The sequence below is a fragment of the Lepeophtheirus salmonis genome, chromosome 5, assembly GCF_016086655.4.
Source record: "Lepeophtheirus salmonis chromosome 5, UVic_Lsal_1.4, whole genome shotgun sequence".
NCBI classification, from domain to species: domain Eukaryota; kingdom Metazoa; phylum Arthropoda; class Copepoda; order Siphonostomatoida; family Caligidae; genus Lepeophtheirus; species Lepeophtheirus salmonis.
This window is the reverse complement of record NC_052135.2, coordinates 45277259-45294681: the sequence shown is the minus strand read 5'-3', so window position 1 is coordinate 45294681 and position 17423 is coordinate 45277259. Positions and strand designations below refer to the sequence as shown.

Sequence of the window (17423 nt, the reverse complement as noted above, 5' to 3'; positions counted from 1 at the left end):
GAAGATATCTCAACCTATTTTAAAATAAGCCTGTATTCCTTGTTTGTTCCTGTGATTAATTAATCATTGGGTTCAACGGATCAAAGTTTTCATTGATAAGAAATATAGAAGGGAATTAATAGTCGTTATGAAACCCTCACTTAACGAATCAAATCATAAACGCAACTTTGAAAGTTATGTTTAAATATTAAATTTTGTAGACAAATTGAAGGAATCACGACAAGTCAATTAATTAATTGTATTTATACCATTTGAATATAAATATCCTAATGGACTAAGGATATTATAATAGTCCTTAAACATGACATAATATGTAGATTCATTGTTCATTATATTTGATTTCCTTAGTATCGGCATTTAATGAAGCAATATATGAGCTCATTAAATAGTAAATAAATTAGGGGCATGGTTGATGAAAGTGAGTCCCCTTTCAGAGTCTCGGGAACTTGAACTCGAGATTTGAAAGGTATTTCATAATGAACTTAAGAATGCCATGTCCTTTTCAAAAATAAATAAATAATGGAAAAACAATAACAATAGTCTTATTTAATTACATTAGTTGGTAAACAAAACGGCAAAGAGTGGCGCCGTCTCGCGGGAAAATATTACAACTCTTTAAATGATAACATTATTTACATACTACAAAATATATGTATGTTACTCACATAGAGTGCGCTGTGAAAAATTTATGTTGAGCCTTGAACCTACAGAGTGTCACACCATCTTACGTAAAGGTATATATTTTCTAGGTGGCTCATACTCTATTAAATGTTGTTATCTCTGCCAACAAAGTTGAATGTAGGTTATGTTTTTGCGTCTGTGTGTTAGTTTGCTTATATGCCAATCACCAGGATAACAGCAAAAGTTACAGTTAGGTATTGATCTGACTTGATACTAAGATTTTGAGGTGCCAGTTAGCACAAATGTTATAAATATGGTATTGACGTATAACATTGGAACATTTGTTACTTAAAAATTAAAGTAACAGAGGTACAGAGCTCAAATTGAGGTCTTGATGTATGTTTAATAAAGATGCTTCACAAAGCTAAAATCCAAACTCATTCAAAATGTCCATAAGCGAAGGTTCCCTCTCTACCAAGAGCCAAATCTAGTTTTTATATGTTTTATTAAAAAAAAGTTTTATTATGCTAACATTATTTAGAAAAAAATGCATTTATTTTTCTATGGGTAAATTCAACAAATAACGCCATTTTGATAAAACTAACCCTTTAACAGCTTAATAATTGGTTCTTGCATCCTTTTTCCTCGTAAATATATTACAACAGATAGATGTGACGTATCTGATAGCAACGTTTGGACCCATCGCAAAAAATATTTGCAATCGAGCCAAACAAAACATACAGATTGGTGAACGAGATTAAAATGATTAATGATGATAGGACCTCAAATATTCTCGTCCATAATAGTTATAACGTGAAGAGTACCTATTTATATGTATGGTACAATTACTTACATAAGTAGTTACTTGAGTGCAATAGAAAAAAGTTATATTTGATAAAAATTACGTCATATATGACGTAATATGTATAAATGTTTATTGATTGAATAATAATTATGGATCATAAAAATTTCCTACAGATTTTTAAATATCTCTCTAACTATCATTTTTCCACCTATCAAATAAATGGACATCAGTTATACAGACCAAGGAGTGGTGTTGACTGGTTTGTACTTCTATATTTTATCTCCAAAATAAACAAATACATAACTAGGTTGGGCAAGTTCTAAGATTTACAGGAATAATTGTTTCAAGTCAACATATGTTGCGTATTATAAGCGAAGATACATTGCCAAGATTTCAAAGATATTTTCCATTTTCTCATTATTAATTTTTTTTCATCACACCATTGAAAAAAAAAAGTATTTTTCCACAAAGAATTAAGTCTAATCGTTTGCAAAAAGAAATATAAACTTACAAATGGCTGACAAGAATATAATGCATACATCAATGGATGAATGAGGGATCAAATCTTTACTAAATGTCAAAGCAAAAAAACGCATAAAATAGACTACTAAAAGTTCAATATATTTTGACTTGATATAACCCTTTGACTTTTGTTAAGAAAATCAATAATATGCAAGAAATACTCATTGTTACAGAAAATCCACTCATCCCTTGTTCTTGAAACAGCCTTCACTCAATGGCAAAAGGCCTTCGATGATTTCTTAATCTTGAACTCCTTTACTCTACCCCATGCCTTCACGACAGATCTGTTCATGCTAAAAATACTACTTTGTCTGTTCAACTCGCGTCCATACGTAGTAGCCAAGTGGGACCAAGTTAAGGATGAAGGTCAATACATATTCTTCTTCCAAAATCTGTTAGACTCTAACTATATGTAACCATTTACTTATATTAGTTGTAAACAAAGCAAGAGATAGTGGCGCCATCTTGTGGTAGATTAATACAACTCCCTGAAGGATAATGTTATTGAAAATATAATAATCCTGTGAAAATTCTTTTCTACATATGACACTTTTTTGAATAATAAACTACAGACTGTCACATCAACTTGCAGATAAATATATATGTGTTAGTTTGATAATAGTCCTATTGTCACCTCCGATACTTTTAGCTCTCTTAATTGTTGTATTATTGTCATTCATGGATTTTAAAATATTTGAGACTAACAAGGCTCAGACATAGAAGTTTCCCAAGTGTTGGCTAACCTCTCACTTATTTCCTACACTCATTACAGATATCCTTGATATAATAAACGATCCCTTTAGAGATGCAAAATCGGCTGGCAATTTCAACAGGTCGATTTCTAGCTAAAATACCCTTAAACACTCTTCCCTTAGTTCCGACATTTTGAAATAGTGGTTTTACTCTTTATTCACAAAAAATATAGTCAAAATATTCCATTAAATTTTGTTTTAATGATACATAACCTCTCAAGCTCCTTTGAAGCCATAGCTTAAGAATTAAAAAGAGTTTAAAGACTAATGACACACACGATAAACCGAGTTCTTCGTTCCTTTGGAGAGGTACCAAAATGACTTGAAATATGTAATTTACATGAGCCTCAAGCATTTCATACATTTGAGTTGGAATGAACACACTGTCAAGGTATTTTACTGTTTCAATCTTCAGCGCTCTTCTTTAAACCCAATTAACGTGTCTTTGTGTCACTAAAAGTTCAAGGTGCATACAACATACCTAGGGTAGACTAGTGCAGTTGTAATACTTTTTGTATTTTATTCAATTACCTGGAATTAGCTCGAATAAAACTGGGTAGGCAAAATAAAGAGGTTCTGTGATTTGCAGAGTGATACTCAAAAATTAAAATACATTTGATGAAGTCTAGCCTCAGTCCTAAAAGTCTGACAAATTTGTACTTGGCACCATTCGAAAGAGCCTGCAGACTTTTGGCTTTAATCCTCACCCGACGTGAATCCCCCTGGACTTTTCTGTTTGGTGAGTCTTGAAGGGCAAGTAGAACAAGACTTATCACCCGAATATCAATCCCCTGAAGGCCGTGATAATGGAGGAGCGGAAAAACTTGTCCTTGGACTTTATAAAGGCCAGTTGTTCTTCTGGTGCTCTCGTTATTGTAGCCAGCATTCAGAATAGAGGTGGACATATTGGATAAAAAGTGTATAATTTTTTTGAATTGTTTTTATCAAACAGCTCTCTATTTTTGAAATTTTTTGAAAATAGCTATGGATTTATTTTTTTTTTCAAAATAATTTGTTTGTCTGAGAATAGCTCTGGATTTAAAAAAAAAATCTCTAAAAAATTTGATATTTGAAATTTAACTATAATTTTTTTTTCCAAAATTTTTAGTTTTTTCCATGCAGCTCTGGATTTTTGATATTTTCTTCAATTATTCAGACTGGTCTTAGACTGTACTGGGCCAAAAAATTAAGGACGAACAAAATACAAGAATGCATTATATCATCCGGGGCGTCCGTAAGGCTTAGATTGGAGGGGGTAATTAAGGAATTTTTTCTTGTACTATAAAATTAAATATTTGATTTTTTTTTTGAAAAAGTTAAATATTTCAAATTTGTTTTTGAAAAAATTAAATTTTTCAATTTTTTTTTTTACAAAAAAATCTAATATTCTGTGAATAACTATGGATTTTTAAAATTTATTATTTAAAACTTTTTGTATATAACTGTTGTTTTAAAAAAACAAAATTTTGATAATAATTAAACAATTTTTTTAATTTTTTGGTGAATGGCAGAAGATTTTTGTAAAATATTTCCAAAAGATTCAATTTTTCTCATTTTTTCCAAAAAATATAATTTTTCTAGTTTTTTTCCGTTTATTTGAAATTTGATTTTTATCCCAAAAAATTTAATTCATGGATATTTTTAAAAATTCTACTAAAAAATACCAAAAGCCAAGACCGCCCCCCAATTTTATACTACGGACGCATCTGATTATACAATTATGTTGTAAACTTTGTGACCGTAGCTTTTTGATGTTCGTGAAACCGAGACTGTTGCAACTGTCCCCTTTCTTCTCTAGATAGATGCAACGGTTTGAGTAGCATATATGCTCCTTGAATTTGACTTTTATGTTAAATTTTAATAGAGGAAGCAGCTCTCTTCCATGCATTTATATTTAATAATTACACATGTTTTATTTTTTTTAAATTTATGGAGCCTTGAAATTAAAGACATAAGGTTAAGTATATTATGAACACAGGATTTTCCATGGACTTCTTGGAAATATTGTGCAAAATTAGAAAACGGCGAAAAAAAAGCAACATTAAGCGTATCTAGATATAGTTTACGGAAGTATATTCATGTACGGTACAAATATACGATCGTAAATCATTCAAATAATGTATTTAGTTTGTAGTGGAAAGGCTTTAAAGGTTAAATAAAATGTATCAATCTCCACTTCCTAAAAAACATTCTTGACTGATGCAATAAAAAGGCTAACCAATGACCAAAGTTGTCTATTCTAGTTATTTACTCGCACGAAATGTTGTTGGAGTTGGCTAACTAAACAGTAAACATTATTTTTTTTTTTTTCTTCCAAAGCCGTTATAACTACTTTTTCATTCTTAAGGAAGAGAACATCTATGTATAAAGTAAGTACGTATTAGAATTTTTAAAAATGGGAACTGTTATGTAATGACAAATAAAAGTATTTACATTACTGTATAAATGTAATTTCATATTATGGAATAGCCGTAGCTAATGGAGAACACACTTGGGAGAAGTTATTCACTTGAACTTGATGTGTCGCGCCCCGGGGATTCCTAGAGAAATATATATATAGACTTTGCACGAGATTACTAGGTTAGTTAGAGTAATTGGTATGCTATAGTTTTTACTTATACTTAATCAGTGCAACTTCATTTAACCAATTAAAAGGAACATTATAAATTTAAAAAAAAAAAATCATTTATGTTTCGGAAAAAAAGAAAATTGACAAAATATAAGGCATTATTAATAATGGATAGAAATATTATTATTATTAAATGAAAAATGGGCACAACTTATTGAAAAGACCATTAGAGGGATTATCCTGTCAGTCAAATAATTTGATAAAAGGGTTCAGACTCCCCTTTTCCAAAGAAAAATCCTAGCAACGCCTCTGTATAAGTGTCCTTATGAATGACGTGAGTAACACTGATGATTTTTTAAGGAATTATAAGTGTTAGTCAATGTTGGACTTAGAGTGGAATTGAGGATCGACATCGAAGTCATTCCTGTTTATGTCCTTACGGAGTTAGATTTGTGTTCATTTTTTTTCTCTAAAAAGCTGTTTTGAGCCAAGCTATCAACCATGTGACGAAAGGAATACCAAATGATCAATATTTGTACAAGTTTGTGGTCGTAGCAAAACCTTTTTCCCCGCTAGGAGCGTTGAATATTGTTCCATAAATAATTACGCAACCTCCATGAATTTACACTTTTAACCTAATTAGCAAGTTAAATTCTGCGAAGGAGGAAAAAGTTGAATACGGTATTAGGGAAAATGATAAAGTGACGTTATTTTTGGTATCCCAAAAAGTGATATTATTTATTGAGAATAAATATGTCACCTTAATCATGTGTCTCTTCAACCTAAAAGGCACGTTTCGCAGGGGGGGGTCCACAGGGGATGGGCTGAAGGGGATGTAAGCCCTTTTTTTACATACCATAAGTGTTTAGAATTTACTACTCTACGAATTGGTTCTTTCTACCAAATTTAAGAACTCGTACTTGCGACACGAGTCACACTGAAGCTCATTAAACTCTGAATTCAGACTTGAATTTGACTCGAATTGGAAAAACTCGTACACTAAACTCTAAACTCCATAGACTTATACTTGAATAAGACTCCAGGCTTGAGACACACATGCAAACATCATTTATTTCAAATTTTTATTACCTATTATTTAAGTGCCAATTATTCTTTTCATCGGTGGTGCTCAAACTGAAATAAATATTTCTTTAAAGGTCAATTAACAAGATAAAAAAAAAAGCATAGAGATTTAAAACATGGACTACCGATGTAGAGGTGAACCTGACAGCGTAAAAAAAAAAAAGTTTAGTTCACCAGAACATTCAAATTGCAGTAGATATATATAGGTACGTTACATAACATAGAACAATATCCTTATTTTCCTCACTGTATTTTACATTTGATTATATTTTGCATTATGGAACTCTTCAGTTTTTTATAAAAGTATAGGATGATTCCATAGAAGATACGGAGGGATTGATGTATATATCTATAACTATATATCTAATTGTTTGTCAACTAACTTTCATCTTCAAAAAAATTTTCCTCACTTTTGCTATGCTTAAGTACTCTTTGTATTTCATCTCTATAAAAAATGGTGAGACAAAATTTTCCATATCATTTTGCCAAATTTTAAAAGTTTAAAATAATGGTGATACGCGGAGATCTTGATATTTTCTCGTGTGGTAGACACTGTCAAAAGTTTAAGAACCATCCATCCCTTTATATGATTCATTCATAATAGTCACCGAATCCAAAGTAATTTCTGCATGTATCCTTGCGAGATACGTAATTGAACAAGTGTTTATTAGCTTCATCTCACTGCTGCTCGCAGCTAACCCAATAAAACATCATGACAGCTAACTTGCTCTCAAACATTCAACAAATTGTCAGGGTTACCATGTTAATTATTGGTTTCTTATCATTTTTACATACTTACAATTTACAACCTTAACTATTGAATCGCTCTACTTTTAGGTGTGAATGAAGAGATTGCACATGAACAGGGGTGTCCCCAGGGGGTGGGATGGAGTAGCTGTATCCCCCCTCCCCCAATAAATAAAAATAAGGATTTTTTGTTTTCAAAAAAAAAAAATATTTTAAATTTGATTTAACTTTTTGAATTTAATGTCATTTTTGAACTTTTTTCCAAAAAATATAATTTTCCATGAATAAATATGGCTTTTTGAAATTTTCCTCCAAAATATTTAATGTTTGAGAGTTTTTTTCATAAAATTTTATATTTAAATTTTTTTCCCAAAAATTGAATTTTTTCTTAACAGCCGTGGATTTTTGAAACAAATTTCAAATAATTTTAATTTTTTGATAACAGCTATGGATTTTTTAATTTTTATTACAAAATAATTTAATATTTGATTTTTTTTTTTCTTAATATTTAATATTTTGGAAAAAAAATTCCAAAAATTTAATATTTCGAAATTTTTTTACCCTGCGGATTTTTTAATTTTTTCCCCAAAAAATTTCCTGATTGAAGTTGAATTTTTACAAAAAAAATTAATTTTTCGTGCACAGCTCTGGATTTTTGAAAAGAAAAATTCCCAAAAATTCAATATTTGAATTTTTTTTCAAAATTGGTTTTATTTTATATTTGATTTTTCAAAAAAATAAAATTCCAAAAACCAAGCCCCCAAAAAAAAAAAAAAAAATATATATATATATATAATCCTGCAGACGCCGCTGATGGACACTCATGTACAACAAGAATAAAAACATAGCCAAATATATCAGCCAATACAATTGAAATTTATTTGAATAATACATATATATAAATACCAATCTACGTACATATGGTAACTTCATAATTTATTTGATTATTTAAGCAACTGTTATCCAAAATAATATATACCTATATAATATGGCCTAACCTCAAAAAAATATTTTGAAACACATTTTTTCCCCCTATTTATAGTTGTTGTTTATAATATCTGAAAAATACAAAATCTATATTCCAAAGAGTAGCATCACGGGTCAAACAAAATACTTACGTAATTCATTTAAAATACATATACCATAATAATTCAATTTTTGAATTAGACACTGATTTATATGTACTGTAAGTACGTACTCCAATGCAAAAAAACATAGTTTGTGCGTAAAGAAACTTACCAAGTTATGTTGTCATTAAATTAAGTGCTCATTTACCAACATGAGGTTCTAACTACTTAGTGTTGAAACTCAATTATATGAATTTAGAGAGGATAAAGTTTTTTTGAACAATATACAATTCTATTTAGGCTTTCAAAATATTAATTAATGATATAAGAAATTATTTTGACTATATTTCGATTCAAGGATAAATAATTATGCTCCGAACTTTGGTCCCTTGAATCCTCTCACTTTCCCATTTTCCCAAATGATATATAATTTTGACCATTTTGAAATGGATTTAATACGTTTGATTGAGGAGGTTAATCAAAGACATGATCCTTAAGAGATTGAAAGGCCCAATTATTTTTCTTAGGCCTTACATTATTTACAACGACTATACTAATACTATAAAATTGTTGGAGCAAAATTATAGCTTTTCAGGGTACCTTCTTAAATGATTTAAATAGACCGATTTGGACACATATTTTCGTCCAAACAGCAATGTTAGATTGAAATTTCATCGTTTACTAATCGTTGAGAGATTTTTTCAGTCTCAATATGTACACTCTTTTTATTTTTGTTTTGTTTTCTCACCTATCCGGATTTATATGGTGTATAAATATGATTAATACACCATATTTAACTTCATATGACATCATTGTGCCTATTTTCACAATTTTAAAACACACATGATATCATCAACAACTCATCTATACAAATGTATTCTAAAAAGTCCATGCAAAGTCGAAAGATAACACTATTGTCGCGTATCAAGGTTATGATTAGTTAGTGGAATATTTTGGAAGAACACACACCAACTTTAAGCCTGAACGGTCTATTTCTTTCTGGTTGGCTTTCGTTTGAATCGAGAAATCGGCCGGGAGGATAATGGCTACTCTCAAAACGACTATGATTGGCCCATAAAAAAGTTGTTTTCCATCACGAAAATGAACCAGCTCACACATCAATATTTGTGCTCGCAATATTAACGGATATAGGATCCCAACTCGAGATGCCCACAGCAATAGCAATCTTATGAATCTTCATTCTTCTGACATCCATCACCATATCATGGATTTTATTAATGATTTCTGGAGTAGGCAACTCAACAGGCGTCCAGAACGTTCAGTGTCACTTTTGCCCATATGGCCGCTCCGAAAGTTATGAAACCACGTATAAACTGTTCTAATCGGAGTGAAGAGTCCCCAAAATGTTTATCAACCTTCTTTTTAGTATCCTGAGGCGTTTTGCCTTTGATAAAGTAACACTTAATCAACACACGAAATTCTTTTTCGTCCATTTTTTGAAAATCACTCCACTTCCTCGATTCAAACGAATGCCAGACATAAAGAAATTGACCGATCTGGCGGAAACTTTGTGTGTATTTTTCCAAACTAACTAAACATAACCCCCATACGGACCAGTAGTGCCATCTCTCGGGATTTGCATGGACTTTTCAAACGACCATCGTAGAATCTGTAGTTTAGATCGAATTTTCTTCGAGACCGGTCCGGACCAAACTGTATTTCCAGACAGTAGCCCAATACTGATTCCAATCTTGCCCACTAATTTAGAGAAATATATACATATTTTAGGTTTAGGTTTATAAAAGATCGCTCTATAAATAAATCCTTCAGGGTAGTAGATCATAGGAAAATAAACACTTTTTTTTTCAAGAGTAATTGTTTTCATGTGATTGTGGTACTTTTTATATGCAGAAAGATCATTTAAAGGTCTTTGACTACATGATTGCATGTGAAAAAGTAAACGTCCAGCCCAAATTGTTATTACTGAGAATATGAATGAATTATGAAGGCTTGGTTAGAAGTGGTTTGCATTTGGACAAAGCATCAGCATGTTTTTTGGGTAATCTCACGACAAAAGATTTTACATTGTGAGTAATTGTAGATTTTTATTTTCTACCAGGGACGTCCGCAGGTGGTGGGCTGGAGAGGCTGTAGCCCCTTCTAGATTAAGGAATTTTTGATTTTTTCTAGAAAAGTTAATATGTGAAATTTAATTTAGTTTCCAAAAAATTTAATTTTCTGTCAATACCAATGGATTTTTGAAATTTCTTTCCAAAAAATTTAAAATTATAATTTTTTTGTCCAAAAAATTTTATATGGAAAATTTTTCGAGAACAGTATGGGATTTTTAACCTTTTCTCCTAAAAATTTCATATACGAAAATTTGCTACCAAAAAAAAATAATATTTTTGTCTACAGTTGTTGATTTTTTGATATTTTTTTTCAAAAAATTAAAATATTTTTAAAATTTTTTGTTAATAGTTTTGGATTTTTGAAATTTTTTAGATAAAAATTTCCTTTTTCAAATTTTAATTTTCAGATTTAAAAAAAAAAATCCAAAAACCAGGCCCTCTCCCCCTCCCATTTGTGTTTGAATGTTGATTAATTAACTCAAATTAGTACCGTTTTAGACAATGAACAATTCCCAACAATAATTAAATAATAGTTTCATAGTTTGGAAGAATGAAATAACTATTACAAAGTGATTTAATTCCTTTTTTTCATTTTCTTTTTGTAAAAAGGGTTGCAAACTACAATAACAAATCGATAAATTCCCTAAACAAATAATTATATTTTGAAGAAAAGGTTGAATCATACGAAAACATCGTTTTGATGAGAAATTCGATAGATATACAGTCAAATAGGCTCATTGATATTAAGGGCTTATATCTGACAGGACTGGAGACTGGGAATCCAGGGGTATCTGCAGTAAATTAGGATATAAATATTTTGTTTTGTCAGTAATAGAAAAAGGATAATAAATTTTTTGTGAGTGTGTATAAGAAGCAACTGAATTGAAACAAACAGTTAATATTTGTTAATGCACCCATGATTTATTATTCTAGTAATGGAAAAAGATCCCTCATAGGTTGTTGTTATTGTGAGCAGGGCTGTGGAGGAAGATGATTTTTTTGCAAATCCAACTCCACTTAATTGAATTATTCGAGTCCTACTCCAACACTAACTTCAACTATTTGAAATTATTCTACTTCGATATAAATAATATTCAAATAAAGAACTATAAATGATTTAGAATAAACAGATTTTCAGAATAAATAAATCTTCCCAATATGTGTAAAAAGTGCAGGTTTGTAAGTAATTAGGGATAAAATTGCGATCCGATTAGAAATTCACTGCGATATAACAATATAACAATCGGAGTCATTTGCGATCAGCGATCCCATCAATTTAATTGCAATTATATTCAAATATACAAAATATTTAAGCTAGACTTATATATGTATATATATATACCTTTTTAATTAAAATAAACCTTTTTAAAATGTGTTTATGCACAGTATATTTCCATAATAAAAAAGTTAAATATATGTAGAAAAAAACTAAAATATTGTCTGCCAGCGAATAATAAAATATATGTAGAAAAAAACTAAAACACAGTCTGCCGGCAAGTAATAATATATCTACATAAATCATTTATCTTCTAGCTCTTTATTTGACATTAACAGGAGCTGCTTCTCAAAGTTGTCGTCCCTCAGCCTCTGTCTAGTCCTCCTCAGGATCTCTTTGATCGGATCTCTATTTTTTAGCTATTTCTGTTGTTGCCATATATCAATATAAAGATCAAGACCGATAGCGGTATAATATGGCCATATCACAATTGATCACCCATCAGAAAAAACTCCAATCAACAAGCCTGAAAAAGTGTACTTACATGACGTCATAAAATAGTAGATGGAATCTGTTTTCTTTTTTGAATCTCAAAATCTGACTATCTTAAATTCTACGACTCGTTCTTCGAATCCAACATCGTAAAATTCTACGACTTTGATGCCATTTGACTCCAAATCATGGTAATTTATACATCTACGACTCCACTCACCTGGTTGTAACTCCATGTAACATAGGGACCTTACACAATGTTCGGAATAAGTAACCATCTTTTTCTGTTCTAAATAATATTTTAAGAGCAAAGGAGCTATTAAATTTTCTTCTTTATAAAGAGAACGTTGTATATTATTTTTTATATAATTAAATGATTGCTATCAATTTGACTGCATCGTAATGTTTTCATAAATTATAATACATTATTTCATTCGAAGCATCAAGTGATTGCCCTTGAGAACCCTTTTTCTATACATTCATAGACATCACAACCTGGTTGTGAAAAACTTGTTTTGGTTCACGCACCAAAAGTATATAATGTATCGTAATAAAATTCTCTAAATTAATGTCAGTTTGTTGTAGGACTATATTTAGACTTAAAATAAAATTTTAAAAAGTAATTTTAGATTAATAGTACATTTATATTAGACCTACGAGTCCAAGGCTACAATTAATAAAATAAGTGCAAAAAGACAAAGTTTGACATAAGAAACAAATGTATAATGTTTGTTAAATGAACGTGAGAAAGATTCTACATCTGAGAATCTTGAGGTAAATTATCGAACAAGTACTAAATATTAAAATACTCAAAGGTTTTGTTATATTACATTAAAAAGGAGAATCATTGGCATTTATATAATACAGAGCTCAATTGACGTAAATTAATATCTAGTTTCAACACATAAATATATCTTAATATTCAAAACAGGCCATAGTAGGTTTGTCCCAATATCAATATTTTCGTAATGGTTGCAGACAATTAAATTCAAACGTAAAACTGCCCGATCATAGTAAAATTGGTATGGGTATTCCCCTACTTTTTCGGCTACAAATAAAAAATGAAAGTGACATTGAGGACAGTTATAAAGATACCCTCGGAATTATTGTTTAGAATAAGAAGGGAATAATTGACTTAGTCCATACTTGCTAACTTCTATTGTACTAACACTCCTTTAAAATTTACACCATGCACATATTCGTGATTTTATTTAGTTGAAGATCTAAGTCAAGGCCCCGAAGGTCGGACCAAATGGTTGCTGCCGTGAAAAATTCTGTCGAGGGGTTCTCTTGTAGACCTTAAGGCCAAGATGTTTCTTAACTAGCCGGTCCATGGTCCTTCTGCTGACGTTGAACTCCCTGGAGAGGCCGCTGACGGTGACCTTGCTTCTCTTGTCTTCAAAAGACTTTGTCATGGCAGTAACCATTTTGTCTGACCTTCGAGGCCTTTGGGCTTTGTTTTTGGAAAAAAATTTCAAAAATACATGGTTATTCTCAAAAATTAAATTTTTAGAAAATCAATTCAAAAATACATAGCTATTCCCAAAGAATTTCTAAAACCTAATTTCAAATGTAAAATTTTTTTAACAAAAATATAGAAAATATCGAAAAAAAAATTTAAATATTAAATTTTTGGCTAAAAAATTTCTAAAAATTAATTTTAATTATTAATTTTTTTTGTTAAAAAAATTCAAAAGTCCAAAGGTATTCACAAAAAAAAAAAAAAAAAAAAAAATCGAAAAAATTTCCGAAAGTCCAAAGCTGTTCTAGAAAATTTCAAAAATCTAGAACTGATCACAAAAAATGAAACTTTTTGAAAAAAAATTCAAATATTAAATATTTTGAAAAAAAAGTTCTAAAATTAAATTTCAAATATTAAATTTTTTGGAGAAAAATTTCAAAAATCAATAGCTATTCACAGATGATTTTTTTTTTTGAATAAAATCAAATAATAAAATTTCCAGTAAAAATACAAAACTTCAAACTCCAGAATAACTGGTAAAAAAATATATCATTGCTTTTTAACCAAATTAAAATATTACTTTATTCAAACTAAAAATAACTGCATTGTATAAATTAGATATTCCATGAATTTATCAATTATGAAAAATGTATTTTATTGAAAGAAAATTCAATTAGTTGCTATCTACATAATTAAAAACTGATATCTCATTTTTATTAAGTGTATAATGTGATTATTTTTTGCTCTCAATTGTGTTGAAGTAAAAACCTAGAAATAAAAACTTTCGTATAGATTCAATACTTCAATTTATTTAAAAAACTCTTGTCTTAAGAGTTTGTCAAGGTTTTCTGTTCTTTTAAATGTTACCTTAATGTTAAATTCTAAAATCATAGAATGTGAACTTCCTGGAGTATAACATATAACAAACTTCTACATAGGTAATTAAATAATTATACATATAAATATATGTAACCCATTGCTTCACTCACAATATTGATATTGCTTCTATAATATTTATAGTTGTATAAAATATTTCCTATCTTTTCGTAAAAATTAAAAAAAAACGAAAATGAACGCAGTCATTCTGACAATTTGAAGAATTTTTGCTATATCTTTGCTATTTTAGCTAGGAGCTGAATTGATTCTTTTTACTAGAAAATCAAATATTTTTCAATATTTGTAGGAAAATTATTTGTTCTAATTTTATTTGAATATCTATGATTTTTTGGAATTTTTCTACATAAAATTTTATATTTAAAATTTAATTTTTTCAAAATATTTAATTTTTTTGTGAACAGCTGTTGATTAAAAAAAAAAAAAATTATGAATAGCTATGGATTTTGAAATTTTTCTACACAAAGTGAATACGTTTCATATTTAATTTTTAATTTTTTTTTTTGAAAAAATGCTATTTTTTTGGACAGCCGAGGATTTTTGAAATTTTTCAGTAAAAAACTTTTTTTTTTGTGAGTAATTGTTTTGAATTTTTTTTCAAAAATTTAATTTTCCAACTTTTTCACAAATTTTTTTAATTTTTTTAAACAAATTGCTAAAACATTACAACAGAAGTTCAACAAAAAAAAAAAAACCATTCCACAAGATGAAAACATGGATTGTATTTCGCATTCTATACATTCCTTCTGAAGTATGTAATATATAATTAATTTTGTACAATGCGAGAGAAACATGCAAAAGCCCATCCCTGGATGATGGAAAAAGTTGAACTTGTTGGAAAAATGAATTATATGTGTAATTATTTTGGTAAATTCTATCATAATAAATTTTGATTTAATTATTTTTATTGTAATTGTTCTCAATTAATTATTGTTTTCTGTGTGAGCATGTCTGTCAGCAGAATCCCAACGATTTGTTGCAGAAGTTTTATCATCTATGTACTATATATAAGGAAATAAAATTAAAAGAGCTGTTTTTAATATTACTTTAATGAGATTTAAAATAGTTTTGATCAGCATTTTTCTAACCAATAAAAAGTAGAAAAAAGTATTTTTTTTAAATTGTCTTACTGAGCAAAAAAAGAAAAAAAATAATGATTTATGTATAGAGTGCATCATTTTTATAAATTTTCAGAAAGAAAAATTCACCTGTTAAATTTGCAACTTCATAAAGAAAAGTAGGAGAAAATGATCCCCTTGACGACATTCTTCATTTTATGGTATCATAAGAAGTATTGTCTGACGTGGAAAATGGGATATCAGTACGACAAGAAATCTAGTCAGGCTGGAAGGGGCGTTTCACTTCCATTGAAGCATGTTTTGGAAGAGAACACCATAGCTGTCATGACGTTTCATTAGATAAAAGACACGCAGCAGTGAGGAAAGGAGTAATCATTGCTTATATCAATAATTACTCCAATATCGATCATGAGTTATACTCGGAGTCCAACAAGGACTTACAATTGTTACTCTCCGTCTTTTATCAACACACAAAAATGGTCAATCAGGTTTTAAATACAAAGTAATGAACTAGAAAAGGAAGTTTACTATTCAGAGATTAAATAATAATGGCACGTGACCCCAAGTTACGCCCTGGGAAGTTTCGCCCTCATACATATATTATAGGCAGCATAAATGTATCTTCCACATATAATTTAAGGTCTTCCTTTACTTCAACTTGAAGTCCTTTGTAATTAATCATGAAATTATGGCATTCGAGTAATTAATGTGAAATAATTGTTGTGTCTTATTCTAGTAGGCAATCTGTAAAGTGTTTTCTATTTTCCAAAGCTGTTATCATTATTCTTGAACTCTTGAAAATATAACATCTAAATATGAAGCTATCACTAGTGGGTGTACTTATATATGACGGAGAGTATCATTGAAGATTCTTGTTGAAGCCGGAGTAGAATTGAGGATCGTCATCGTAGTAATTCTGGCATATATATCCTTGCTATATAAGGAATGGGATTTGTATTTATTTTCTTCCTCTCACAGCTGCTTTCAGCTGATTTAATAAAACATCATGACAGCAAAAAAAAAATGAAAACAGCTGTAGATTTTTGAAATATGTTTCCCAAAAATTAATTTTTGAGAATAGCTGTGGATTTTTGAAACTTTTTTCCAAAAGTTCGAGATCGTCCTTAACACAAAGAAGAAGTCGAAGAGGATAAAGTCCTGGGGAAACAGCTACCAAATCAGTAGAACAAGTTCCTTACAATTCAGAAGAGACATCAGAGAGATTTTGCTGGTTGATTCTTTTTTACAAAAGACCCGAATAATGTTGTGAAAAGAAAGTAACTTATACACCCCACAAATTATAAAGTTTTCTGGGGCATAGTTTGGCAATACAAGGTTGATGTTACACACATTACCGTATTGTTTCTCTGAAGTTACACTTTGGCCAATTGATGAGAGTTCCAGGAAAGATCTACAGCTTTACAATCTGGCGGTCTATCAATTTCAGTCGAAATTGAGTAGGACATACACATAAACAGAAAATGTTGTATTCTGACGAACCCATCATTTTCTGAGGGGTCTGTTAAAATCTAGGTATTTTGCATATCTGTCTATATAATTCCCTATTGGCAACCCTCATAATATTCAACTGTTTTTTATCTCAAAAAAGGAAGAAGGTTTTTTTCTGTTCTTCTAATTATATTAATCAATCGAAATATAAAACTCTATACCAATGCACGTGTGTTAGTATTGCCCAGTGTTTTATTATAGAGTAGTAATACAGTCCATTAATTTCATTATCCTGGGTTATTGAGAGAGGTCTAAATCCTCTAAGTGGATAATAAGATAACTTTGACACTTCAAGCCTCATCCCTGACTTCTGTATTACTTATGAGTCTCTTTTGTCATTGGAAGACAAGTGGAAGATAATTTTAGACCCTAAAAGACATTGTACTTCTCTTTTCTAGATATTTTAGCCTACAAAGCAAGCAAATTTTATTCTTTATAAATAGTTATTTGGAAAATGAATATTTGTTTAAAAATATATTGAAATATATTAATGTTGTTATAATTACAAAAAA

At 29.6% G+C, this 17423-nt stretch overlaps 1 long non-coding RNA gene across 1 annotated transcript; it reads left to right on the top strand.

Annotated features, from left to right (window-relative positions):
- Positions 1-11841: 11841 nt before the first annotated feature.
- On the top strand, positions 11842-17074 carry LOC139905473 (uncharacterized). The gene is made up of 2 exons (XR_011780250.1): positions 11842-12237; positions 15518-17074. It is a non-coding gene; the product is annotated as an uncharacterized lncRNA (long non-coding RNA).
- Positions 17075-17423: the final 349 nt, after the last annotated feature.